This window comes from Vidua macroura, chromosome 5, assembly GCF_024509145.1.
Source record: "Vidua macroura isolate BioBank_ID:100142 chromosome 5, ASM2450914v1, whole genome shotgun sequence".
Classification (NCBI taxonomy): Eukaryota; Metazoa; Chordata; class Aves; order Passeriformes; family Viduidae; genus Vidua; species Vidua macroura.
The window spans coordinates 29,289,214-29,302,382 of NC_071575.1; the positions used below are offsets into that span (position 1 = coordinate 29,289,214).

General features: G+C 41.0%; 1 long non-coding RNA gene across 1 annotated transcript; it reads right to left on the minus strand.

Annotated features, from left to right (window-relative positions):
- Positions 1-11,956: 11,956 nt before the first annotated feature.
- LOC128807225 (uncharacterized) lies at positions 11,957-13,103 on the minus strand. The gene is made up of 2 exons (XR_008437088.1): positions 12,834-13,103; positions 11,957-12,147 (listed from the first exon to the last, which is right to left on the minus strand). It is a non-coding gene; the product is annotated as an uncharacterized LOC128807225 (long non-coding RNA).
- Positions 13,104-13,169: the final 66 nt, after the last annotated feature.

Below are 13,169 nucleotides of genomic sequence, written 5' to 3' on the forward strand. Positions count from 1 at the left end.
CTTGCTGGAAAATAGGTCCTCATTCTGCAGCCACCTCTTATTTGTGGATGATATTTAGAAAAATAATGCAAATAGAGTGTGAAGAAGCTGTTGGACCACCTGATTTGTGCCACCAGAAAATGGTACTGTGCTTTCAGCAACCTTTAAGCCTCTGAGTAATATGAAAATGGTTGCTGCAGGAAGTGGAGGTAACTTCTACACATGGGCAGCCTCTCTTTTCTCCTTGCCAGGGCTGAGGTGAGCCCTGCCTGTCTCATCTATGGCCTTCCAGCTGTATCAAGGCTGGATGGATCTACTGGTACCAAGTCAGAGGTGAAGCCTTGAGAGTGGAGCTAAAAGTGTCTTGAGTCTTGACAAATGTCCACCTCTCCGCTGTACTCAGACTTTCTGTTTGCAGCACCTTCTGTGCCAGTCAGCACAAGTTCTTTAACTTGCCATTTATGTCCAGTTGGTGCTCTCCTTTTTGCAGGAGGAATCCTTACAAATGGGATAGGAAGTTCAAATGTGAGACCTCAGGCACAGTTCTCACATGTATTTGTTTGGCACTAAATGTTACCTGACCCCCCGACCCGGAGGATTGTCAGAGGACCCTCCAGGAATCCTCAAGGGTGTTGGGGTTAACAAGGGAAGGAAGGAAGGTCTCTGTGGGTGCAAATAGCCCTGACACAGGGGAAAAAAGCTGTTGCTGCTGCTTTTGTCAGAGCCCTGCCCCAGCAGCACATCAGTGTGTCCTGCCATGGGGCAGCCCAGCTGCCTGGCTGCTGTGGTGATACCCATGAGAAGCTTCTACTTCACCACCTCCCCTTCCTTCCCCTTTGTGAATGAGAGGGGCTGGCTGTCCTGGACACCTGCCTGGTCAGGAGGGTTGCGAGGGTCACCTTTTTGGGTTTGAGAACATCCAAACCTCAGAGGTTGTGGGCAGCACTGCTGGGCACTACAGTCACTGCAGTTTCTGCACCCTAAAACCTCTGGACACAGTAGATCCCTATAACCAAGGTTCTAGAGAGTTTTAGTGCCAGCAGGAACAGGATTATATCCAACGACCTCTGAATAGAAATAATTGGCAACTAAAGACTTAATATTTGAATGACTGTGGGCTTTGAGATTGACATCTCTGAGGAGTGTGTTCTATGTTTTAGGTTTACCTTGGATGGTTGGAAAATAGCTGAAACTGGGTGTTTGTAAGAAAGGGATCTGTTTGAGTTCTTATGCACCTTATAAGAAAAATGATAATTCTGCTGGACTTCAAGGAATCGAGCAAGGCTAGGCACTTAGACCTTCCCATCTCCTTTTAGAAACATTTCAATCAGTTATTGAAATGTTTGATATTTAAACATGGGCTTGTGTGAAGGCATCACTGCTGCTGTATCAGCCACTCTTGCATAATTCCCTCCCTTTGTAGCTTTCTGTGCACAGTATTCTGTGTCCTCAGCACCTGCTCCTGAACAGCAGTTTCAAGCAGAAGGACAGTGTATGCAAATATCACTGATGGCCAAACAGCTGCTTGTGCTGCCTGAAAGCTGCTGAGAGCAAATGAAACCTTCCTTCTAACAATAAAAATGATCCCTGAAAAATGCCAGCATGGGGAAGGTCTTTCATAACAGAAAATAGCTCCATTTGGCCCAGACAAACACAAACCAAAATCTGTAGTTGTACTTAAGTGCAGTCTATTCAAGACAGTTTTTGACTGTCTTTTTGTCTCAGAATCCCAGAGCAAACATCAAGGTGCAACAGCTAAAAGCCCCAAACTGCTTTACAACTCCTCCTCTCTCACAGAGCCACTTCCCAGGAACTCGGGGAGGGAGCTTTCTGCATTGTAAGTTGGAGACACTGCATTCCTCTTAGAGTTCTGTTTGCATCAAAATTAATTATTTACATAAGTCATAAACCACCTGCACAGCTCTTGAAATGCAGAGCTCTGATTTCAGCTGCACCAGAGTAAAGCAGGGATAACCTTAGGGCAGTTGACTGTGGAAATTCCTGGGTGTGAAGCTGGCATCAGTGGGACCTTCAGGACTTTTTCAGCAGGTCCACCTCCAGTGTTTCTTGTCACTAGTGGAACACTCACCATCCTCATCTGAGTGCTCTCCTGTGAGTTATCGGAGCCAGTCAGGCTTTAATCAATTGAAACAGAAAAAATATGGGACTTCATTCATTGTAGAATTACAACTTATATATCTTTTAATTCCTTAATATGCAAATAATATTAGTTCAAAATCATGCAATTATGCAATCAAAAGTAAACTTGTAAATGACAGTTTAGGACAGCTGTGCAAAGAATGGACCAGAATTCAGTAGTTTAGCTTTTTAAGCCCATATTCAAACTATGAAATAATAAAAAATGGAATAATAAGAAAACAAATGGAATAATAAAAAAAACCAAACTGCTATGATGTTTCCTGCATGAATATGATGTCTCATGCTGTATTAAAAATTCCAGGTAATCTCTCCACTACTACTAATTTATCCACTAATACTAATCTATCTACAATTTTCACAGGAAATATGCCTGAAGTATCAATGCTTCCAGTGGCTTTCAGAACCATTCAGAGTTTATCTTAATGCACCATAAAATCTTTAAGATCAAGGCTTTGTGAACATTGTGCTTAAAATACTGCATTACTTTTTGGCAGAAGGCAGATATTATTAATTTCAACCCAGCATCACATCCTTGTTGTCAGTGTCGTTGTACATTGTAGATTGATCTGCTCAGACTCAGGAAGGTCTTCAAATATTTGAAGTAAGGTTACTCAGAGGAAATCTTGAAGGTATAGCATCCAGTACTTTTGAAGTATTTTTTCCCTTCTAGGAAAACAGATAAGGGAAAAGGTGGTGAATTATCAGATGGGAAGGCCTCTACCCTCCTGAAAATAGAGGATTTATTATCCAGGGATACTAAGCTTGCACCTGCCAACTCATACAGATTGCTTAAATGGGAAAAAAAAGGGGGGAATTTTTTTAATACTATTCTCAGTGGCTTTTATGCTGCTTGTTCAGCTTTAGTCAGCTCCTCAGTTTATACTCAAAAGCTGAAAACTTTAAGTGAAACAGTGGCCTAAATCCATGGAGATTTATAGCCATAAATGTGCTTGTTTTGGATATGAATGATATGAATTTATTCTCCATAGTGAAGAGTTTAAAACCATGAAGTAAAGAAAGGTTTTCCCCTTCCTACTCTGCCCAGTGCACGAATAACAACCTGCTATTATCTATTTCAGGGAGGGAAAATGCTGGGGTTTTTTAGCCTAAGCCAGAGGATTTCCTTTAACTGGGAGCTATAGCAGAGCTTTAGGTGCTGGAATAGAGCAGGTTTATCTGCAGAACTCCAGGAATCAAGCAGGTCAGTGTTGTGTAACTCATGCTTCTGGAAAAAAAAAGGCTACATAAGCACTCCATATTTCCATCAGTTTAAACGGAATAGAAATTCTGATACATTTTATGGTGAAGTAGGGACATCTAGTGACTATTTTGTGTGATTCAAATGCAAAGGATTAATATAGGAGAGGAAAAAACTTCTTCCAAATTCTTGAATAGCCTTCTAACAATAGGTACATCTATATATAAAATAAATTTAGTCTGACTTTGTATTTCTGGCACTGAGGACAGTTTAGTGTCTAAGTACTAACACAGTTACTAACTCATGTTACTTTGTTAAAGAATCTTCCTCAGACCAACTTGGCTGCAATCTCACGCAAAAAATGTCTTTTTCTACTGAACCATCACCTGCCTGCTAAGGGAAGGGCAAGATGCCGGAATAAGAAGGGGAAGGATGTTGGGTTTGGAATTAGATGGTCTTGAAGGGCTCTTCCAACCCAACTCATCCAGGAATTGATTCCATGCTGTTTTGGACAGAAAAGCTTTAACCCTGTAATCTCCTGCTCACTCACTTGGATGCCTACATCTCAGCTGTTTACAAACTTCTGCTTTCCAGTTGGTACCTCCACAGTCCTCCCACTTCCTCCTGAAAGGTCAGTCAGGTACTGCAGCACTCTGGGACACTTCACATTTTCTCACTGTGTTTCAGCAGCCAAAGAGCACATTTTTCCAGAGTATGGGAAAGTATCACTTTCTCTCTTTGCTGCCCTTCTTTCCATGACAGAAGAGGACATTGTGCTTCTTCTCCACTCTGCTGAGACCCCCTTCCCTGCAGGGCTGCATCCAGCCCTGGGGCCCAGCACAGGAAGGACAGGGAGCTGCTGGAGCCAGGCCAGAGCAGGGACACCAAGGGGATCAGAGAGATGGAGCAGCTCTGCTGGGAGGAAAGGCTGAGGGAATTGGGATTGTTCAGCCTGGAGAAGAGAAGGCTTTGGGGTGACCTCACTATGGCCTTGCAGTGCCTGAAGGGAGCCCAGAGGAAAGATGGAGAGAGACTCTTGACAAGGGCCTGGAGTGACAGGACAAGTGGGAATGGCTCCAAAGTGACAAGAGTAGGTTTAGAGTGAATATGAGGAAGGACTTGTTCCCTGGGAGCATAGTGAGGCCCTGGCACAGGTTGCCCAGAGAAGCTGTGGCTGCCCCATCCCTCAAGGTCAGGTTGGATATGATTTGGAGACACTTGGTCTGGTGGAAGGTGTCCCTGCCCATGGCAGAGGGGTTGGGACAACATCATCTTTAAAGTCTATTCTAATCCAAAGCATCCTGTGATTAATGCAGAAGCTTTTACTTACCAGGATTGTGAAGGCCCATTCTCAAAACATCTCAGTGATATAAGCTGGAAATGCCAAAGCGTTCATCCTTCTTCTATGACTGGTCCCAGGAGGGCAAAATATCGCACTCCTTGACTTGCCACCATGATAACTCCAAAGAAACCTGTTTTCTGCCTTTATTGATAAAATTTGAAAATCAACATGCAAAGGAAGCATAGGTCATACTCAGCCCTGGTTTAATTCTGAGCTCAGTAGTGCCCCAGGGATATGAGGATTAGCATGTGGTATAGAGCTGGTTGAAGAGCAGAAGTTCCTCTGTGAGAAGAATTCAAAGTTTTGGTATTGTTCCAAGTTACCAAAAATCCCAAAAATTTAGAAAAAAAACCCCAAAACTTAGAAATTTCTATGGGGAGGAAAATCCAACTAAAAAAAGTAAGTGGGCCTTATAGAAACATTTTTAAACCCGGCTTTTAAAAATAATTTTATGCTGTATGAAATATTATTTTAAAAAACAGAAAAACATTATTTCAAAAGTATTTAGGGTTTTTTTCAGCAATATCAGATATTCTTTCTGTTCCTCCCCATATAATTATGTTCTGGTTTCAACCCTGGACTGTGGAAGTTTAGGAGGAAGTGATCTGATAATCACAAACGAAAGCAATCTAATAATCACAAAATGAGCCATCTGATAATCATGAACTGAGTTTTCTGTTGAAACAAATTTTAATGCCCAGCTGGTTTGAGGAGAATATGAACACACTCAGCATGTTGCCAGCTCAGGTTCTAAATGAAAATTATGTGTGGGCTGAAAGTCACAGTTTATGAGAAAATTGATCAAAATCACCAAGAGAAGGGAGTAAGAATGAAGAATTGTTTATCAAAAGCTACAAGGTAAGAATTTATATTTGGAAAAGAGAGGTTCTGGTTTCCTTCCGTTCTGCAGACCTCTAAACACTTATTTTGACCTAATGTGGTGTGATGGGAGGAGATCAGAAATAGGGCTGTGTTTTCTTCGGCGAGTCCATTTTGATGGCAGACCTGAGAGCTGAAAGCAACTTTTCAAAATGGCAAGTGAGGTGCTCTACGCCGTGGTGTCGCCCAAGGAAAGAGTGAATTTTATTTCAGAAGCTTCAGATACAGGTAAAAAACATGTTCATCTTAATATTACTTATTTTCTTTGCTCACTGATGCATTCTTAAAACTTTCACTCTTTCTTAAATTGTTCACAGGCAGCTGAAGTCATGTGGAAAGCCTTTTAAAACTATCAATACCCAACTCTGTTTATTATATATATCTATTGGCGTGGCAGATTCATGTTTATTGATAGAATGAATGCTGAATTCTAGCAAAAGTGAAGACTGACCTTTAAAATCTCATTCTGGCTTTCAGTAAGATGGCTGAAATAGGATCTTAAACACATTAATGTTCAGACATTGAAGATCTTTAACAGATTATTGGAAACTCATTGACAGCTGAAGTTCACTGGATGGACTTCTCTCTCCTGCAGTCCACTTACATTTTGTATTTTAATTTGATTGAGTTTCTTAGACACCAGAAATATTTTTAAATTCTGAAATGATAGGTCAGTTTCTATTTTCTTTTTTCCTTCTCTTTATTTTTTCTTTCTTTCCCTCTCTCTCTGTCTTTGTCTGTCTCTGTCTCTCCTTCTCTTCTAAAAGTTGTGCATTGAGAAAAATACAAGTCAAGATTTAATAGAACTTTCTATCATTTTGAAAACTGTTAGTACTGCAATTTGTGTATAACCTACTGAGGCCTTCAACTATAAAACTGCATTGCTTAAAAATTATTTTCAAAAAATAGCGTGCAAAATATGGCCATTAAAGGATTTAGGTAGGAAATAATTCATGGTTTTTAGAGAAAAGTATAATGTTTTACTTTTTCAATTCTGATAAAAAATTAGCTCTTTTCTTGTTGTAAGACAATTGAGCATGGAAAATTTATTTTAAATTAGAATATTCAGAGGTTCCAATAGGAAAGAAAAATATGTCCTGAGTATGCCAGTAAAGCAATATTTATTCTTAAAAATTAAATATGTCTATTCACTCATTGGAACAGAGTATGAAAACCACCTGTACAGGTGTGAAATCCTTTTCTTTCATTGTTAACTCAGCTTGCCCCTTAAATTACATGGACAGTTCTCTGCAGAAGGGCTGCACTGCCAGGACAATCCTTGGAACTTCAGTGTAGAACTGTTCCCTAAGGATTTTTTGGAGATGCACCCTCATGCCCAGGACAACTCACTGTGAAAATATCTCAGACTTGGAGAGCGTAAAAGTGTGTTCCATCTCTTTTTGTTTTTTTCTTTTTTTTCCTCACCTGTCCCTTAAATTTCCAGTTATATGTTATAGTTTTAAGTGCTTTCACACAGCTTTTAATTCACTTCAGTGAATAATGCTTAAAAAATGCTGTATAAATTATTAACTGAGAGCCCCCTAAGCCAAGATCATACTTCTGAAATTTGCCAATATAAGGTCCTTGGAAATTCAGAATCTAAAAAATTCTAGTGGCCAATTATGAGGCTAATTGTTTTTCTAATGTTTTAGAGTATGCCAGCATGGTGTTTAGCCTGTCGTAACATTTTTTAAAAATATTTTAAATTGCAATATATATATTCTTGTCACTTCTGTAAATCTTGCATCCCTGTTGGTGTCCCAATAAATGCTTTACTTAAATAGCATCCTAAAGCAAGGGTTTCCACAGGCTGGCAAGGATTTCCACAGGCTGATTGTAATATCTTGCACAAAGAAATACTTTAAATCAAACTTGAACTTGGCACCTATTAACAGCACCAGTGTGTCCTAGTGAGATATAGCAGAAAAAATCACCTACCTATATATTTAATATTTTTTCCTGTTCCTATAGATATAAAATTATATTTATACATTCTTACAATCTTCAATTTCTTTGCATGTTCCATCGCTTTGGTACTTGAGAGCGCAAGTGCAGGAAACTGAGCCTTCATCTTCTGCCAGATGCTGTTAAATTGTTCTGACCACTCTGCTGTTGCCTGTGAAAGATGCTTAGTTTTGAAAATGGGTTGGATTCAATATTTTTTGTAAATCTAAGGTTGACCTTAGCAGCTCTGGCAGCTTTAGGAGGTTGCTTTTCTTCAGGCAAAAAAAAATTTTATTTCATACACTATCAGTGAGCAAATTTTTTGAAAGTAGCTCCTGGGGAATGAGGCAAAACATGCAAAGCAGGCAGCCCTGGAGTTTGTGGTATTTTGCAGTTGATATAAATATACAGCTCCTTCCTTCCTTCCTTCTGCTGTCACACCTACCAAAAACTGCTGGGGTCAGTGACACATCCCAGTGTGTCACTTTGGGGAAGCCAACCCTGACATCACTTTTTATACGCTCTGTTGGTTGCAAAAATTTTGTAACACAGGATGTGGTAATTTTTATAATGGTTGTGACCATGAGTGTCACAGCCCCGCTTGTGGTTTATTAAGAAGTAAATGGAAAAAAAAAAATTAATTTAGCCAAGAAAAGTTGCCAGTGATTAACTTGTGCTTAAAGATTGACAGAATATATAAATGTGTGTGTAAGATATGGAATGACAATGAAAAAATTGAATTCATAATAGAGTAGTTCAGTGTATGGTAACTGAGAGTCACCTAGAAAGATTTGTAAAATTGGTTAAAATTTAATAAATTATGTATGTATTATTTATTTGGAATACTGCACTGAAGAACCATTGTTGCAGGAACTCTTCTAGTACTTTCAGCCCTTTTTGTCCCTCCAGGTGATCCAGTCACCTATGCTGAGGTGAATATGAAACGGAGATCTGATAGACCTGACAGCACACCCAAAATTATGCATTCAGGTATGGCAACACCGCAGAACGCTTCACATTTTTTCATTATATCTCAGCAGCCAAACATCATATTTTTCCAGAGTATGGGAGAGAGTCACTTTCTCTCTTTGCTGCAGGTGATTTCAATACATTTTTCCCTGATCCCCCCTCCTGAAGGATGCTCAGAACATGCTTAAAATTCATTTTACACTGGAGGCACTTGAAAATTTTTGTTCCTAAAATGAATAGAATTTCCATGTACTGCTTTTCTCTTCCAAATGAATTTTGGGTGAATGAACAGGCCAACAATAATATTTAAAGCCTAACTGAGCTACTTTTGAAAAGTAATAGCCAAAAAGCAAAAATTCTGTGCAGCTTTTTGACAATTCCAGAAAAATTGTGTGTCTTTTCTTAAGTTAAAATTTTAACATACTTTAAGCTGTCTCAAGCCATGCAACCAGCCCTGAAAGAAAATTTTGTTTTGCAAAGTGAAATAATAGATTGGATATGAGTTTTGACTCTTGTGTATGAGATGAAAATGAAGAAGAGAATATTGCATTCCTGTGATGCATAAGAGCAATTCACATATGTATGGAACAAATGTTAGCTGTGGGAAATACTAGTGCAAGCAAACATTTCCACTGGGGCTTAATTTGGCCTCACAACAAGGAAAAAGAAACTGAAAGCTTCAGATATTTTTTCTGAATAAAAGTGCAGTCAGGCAGACAAGGGAGTGGGCCAGGTGGAGACCTTGTTACAGAGACAAAACTGATTTACTTGCTTCACCGAAATGCCCTATGATTCTATCCCAGTGGATCCAGGCTTGGAATGCAGCATGGAAAGTTGTCAGAAATGCAATTTTGATATTGGGCCACTGACCTTCTGCTTTTTGTGTCCTTTTTATATCCCAGTCCTCAATTCCTCCCTTCCTTTCTCTGATTCTGGCTACACTGTCCAGGTTTTTAGAATTTTCTTCAAGGAATATCAAAATCCATATATGCTCTACATATGGATAAATCCTACTAGGAGAGATCTGTCCCTTCACATTCTTAACTGGAACCTCTTTAAAACCACAGAAGCCAAATGTTTGTTCTGATTCTTGTTTAGACTGGGGAACAATTTAAATGGAAAGTATTAAGGAATGGGGATCAAATGAACACAATGATCTAGTCAGGATTAAAGTTGGAGAAGGAAATGATGGAGGCAGGGATTTAAAGACCAATTAAACAAGTGTCTTTGTTGCACTTTAAAATTATGGTAATCTGGGAAGAGTCTCTAGAATTGCAAATTACCTATAATATCTTATTTTAAAGCCTGAGTGGGACCTTCAAGCTTTCCTTGTGGGTCTTCAGTTGTGCAACCTCAGACAATTAACAGAGGATAGCACAACCACTGTGAGCCATTTTCCAAGGAAAAGGCAGGGCATTTTCCAGAGTGGGAAGCACTGGCAGTGCTGTGTGTGCACGTGGCAAAATGCTGGCACAGCAGCGCTGGCAAAGCTGTGCTCTGCCACCAAAGGCAAGAGGTTGTATTTTTAGGTTCATTCTCAATGGCTGTGATGATAAAATTTAGGACTGGGCAAGAAAAGGTTTCTTTTGACCTTGAAAGTGTGATTTTAATAGTTACACACAGGTTTGTATACATATAAACCTATACACACACACGCACACACACACACACATATATATATATATATATATATATGTGTGTGTGTGTGTGTGCTGGATCTATAGCAGGAGGGACAATGATTTTTCATACTCCATAACTCAGAACAAAAGTTGCCTTGCTTCTGCCCGCGGTGACACCCCTGTCCCTTGTCCCTTTGGCAGTGACCTGCTCGGAGAACTCCCCCTGGTGCTACCTTGTGTTGGCCCTGCTCTTCTGCGCGGCGGTTCTGCTCCTCACGGTCATCCTGCTGGCGGTGAAATGTTACAGCCGCTGACCCTGCTGCCACTCCGGGTAAGCCCTTCCCAGCCCTGCTGGATTCCCATGCCATACCTTGCCATTCAGCACTAGCCCCCAGATCAAAGGCTGGGATTTTTAGGCAGTCAGTAACACTCACAGCAGGTTGAGCTTCAGTGAGGTTCTCTAATTCTAGCAGCTTTTGTCTCTTTATTTCCAGATAAGTCAGCACAGGAAGGTTCTGATTCTTCAGTGGAACGGGACATAGTGCTTGTTTTATTTTACATTATTTTGGCTGAAGAGACAAAATGAAGACATGCCATCAGTCTGTCCACTCTCCAGTTATGTCATCCCAGATCTCTGTTAAACCTCTAACCTCTTCACAAATGGACAAGACATATATTAATTTTATTTGGAATTTTCTTAATCCTGTAATACCAGCAACCATCCAACTGTATCAGTGCATGTAGCAAGACATGGGCTCAAGCTCCTGCACCAAAAAGTGGATTTGGGCCTTGTTTAGACAACAAAAATGACCAGGTGGAGACATACTTTTAATTCACATCTGACTTGATTCTGCACTGATGTGCAACACAGATAAGCTTTTGGATTATATGCAAGTGCAAAAACTCACAGACAAAACAGGGAATGTGAAAGGTTGCACTTGAGCTTTTTTATAAAGCCTGGGCTTGGACTTTATTTTTCTTCTTCTCACAGCCTTTAGTTGGATTTATATGAAAGGGATATTGAAGATACTAAATGTAGTTAGTAGAGGTCTCAATTTCATCCCCTCATTGGCTTGAATTAAATTATTCTGTTCCACTTGTCCAGAAGAGCATCTCACAATATACTGTTTCTGTCTTGGGGCAGTAATTGATTTTTGTATTTGTTTGGGTTTTTTTTCCCCACATGCCATAGCTTCAGTTAAAACAGGGTCCTCCACTGGAACTGAGGCACCTGAAGTTCAAATGCATTTGTTTGTAATTATGACCTTATTGTCTGTTTTTATATTATTTCTGGATCTTATCCATTATAACTTCCTTGTGGCAGGCTGCAGAGGATTTGCAGACCCTGAGTAGGAGAAGTCTGTATAGCAAATATTTCTAGAATATTTCTTGTATCTAAATTTACCTGTACTTTAGCTGTTGCTGCTGTTGGTAATGAACCCCATCTTTATTGACTTCTGTGCATATATATATATATATAATAAAGGGATTCAGTAAAGCACTTTTGCTGGTGTTTGGTTGGTTTGTTTTCCTCCAGTCTTCTGTTAGTCAGATTGGAGGAAAAATAACATTTATTATTTGTATGAGTGCCAGTTTTTGTGGGGTAGCCCATTTATAGCACACCTGTTTTATAGATCTTGCTACTTACCCTTTTTTTTTTTTTTTCAGACTTACCATTGCCCTCCCCTCTTAAAGATAAAAATGTAGCAAAAAAACCCCAAAAGCCAGAAATTAGACCCCAGACACAGGCAAAATCATGAGATTGGACATTTGGTAATATCAGAATGTTAGAAATACTAGATGGGTGGTAGAAGATAGTGCAAGGTGAGGGTAACACAAGGCAATCAGTGAGGTGTCAAAACCATATATGCCAATATTACTTTTAATAATCTTATATTTTTTAATAGTTGAATACAACTCTGTCTCAGAGGAAGGCTACATGACTGGTATTTCCAGGGACATCCATTTCTTTTACTCTTCTGCTTGCAAATGTTGTCAGCCAACAGCTTCAGAAGTACCCTGGGTCATACACCCCTCAGATTTCAGTGTGTGATGACCTGTAGAGAGAAGGAGGACAATTTAATTGATTTTATGATAATTTCCTGGATATTGGCTTTGTAGCCTATTCCTTTGTGAAGTATAAGAAGAGACAGGAAAAAGGATTTTTGTTTCTGGCCTTTTCATCATCCTAAAAATATTAAAAGTTTCATGTCAAGCCTCCTAGTTTAGTCAAAAAAATGTCTTGGAGGTCTGAGCGGGGCTGATTCCCATTCCCACATCCCGTGATGGGGGATCTGGACAGGCTGGATAAACGGGCTGAGACCAAAGGAATGAGGTTCAACAAGGCCGAGTGCTAGGTACTGCCCCTGGGTCACAACCCCCAGCAGCTCCAGGCTGGGAAGAGTGGCTGGGAAGAGCCCAGCAGGAAAGAGCCTGGGCCTGCTGGTCCACAGTGCATGGCCAGGAGGGCAAGAAGGCCAGTGGCTCATGGGCTGGGTCAGCAATGGTGTGGCCAGCAGGAGCAGGGCAGTGACTGTCCCCCTGTTGTGGTCACTGGGGAGGCCTCACCCCAAAGTGCTGTGTCCAGTTCTGGGCCTGGCACTGCAAGATGGACATTAAGGGGCTGGAGCGTGTCCAGAGGAGGGAACAGAGCTGGGCAAGGGGCTGGAACACAAGTCTGATGAGGAGTGGCTGAGGGAGCTGGGGGTGTTTAACCTGGAGGAAAAGGAGGCTCAGGAGCGACCTTACTGCTCACCACACCTCCCTGACAGGAGGGTTGCAGCCAGGTGGGGGTCAGGCTCTGCTCCCGGGGAACAAGGGACAGGACGAGAGGACACGGTCTTAAGCTGTGCCAGGGAAGGTTTAGTTTGGACATAAGGTGGGTTTTTTTCATGGAAACGGTGATTAGACATCGGAACGGGCTGCCCAAGGAGGCGGCGGAGTCCCCATCCCTGGAGCTGTTGGAAAGATGCACGTGGCGTTCAGGGCCATGGCGCGGTGGCGAGCCGTTCAAAGGCTGGGCTCGCTCATCTCCGAGGTCTCTTCCAGGCCGAATGCTCCCGTGACTCTGCGGAGGGCG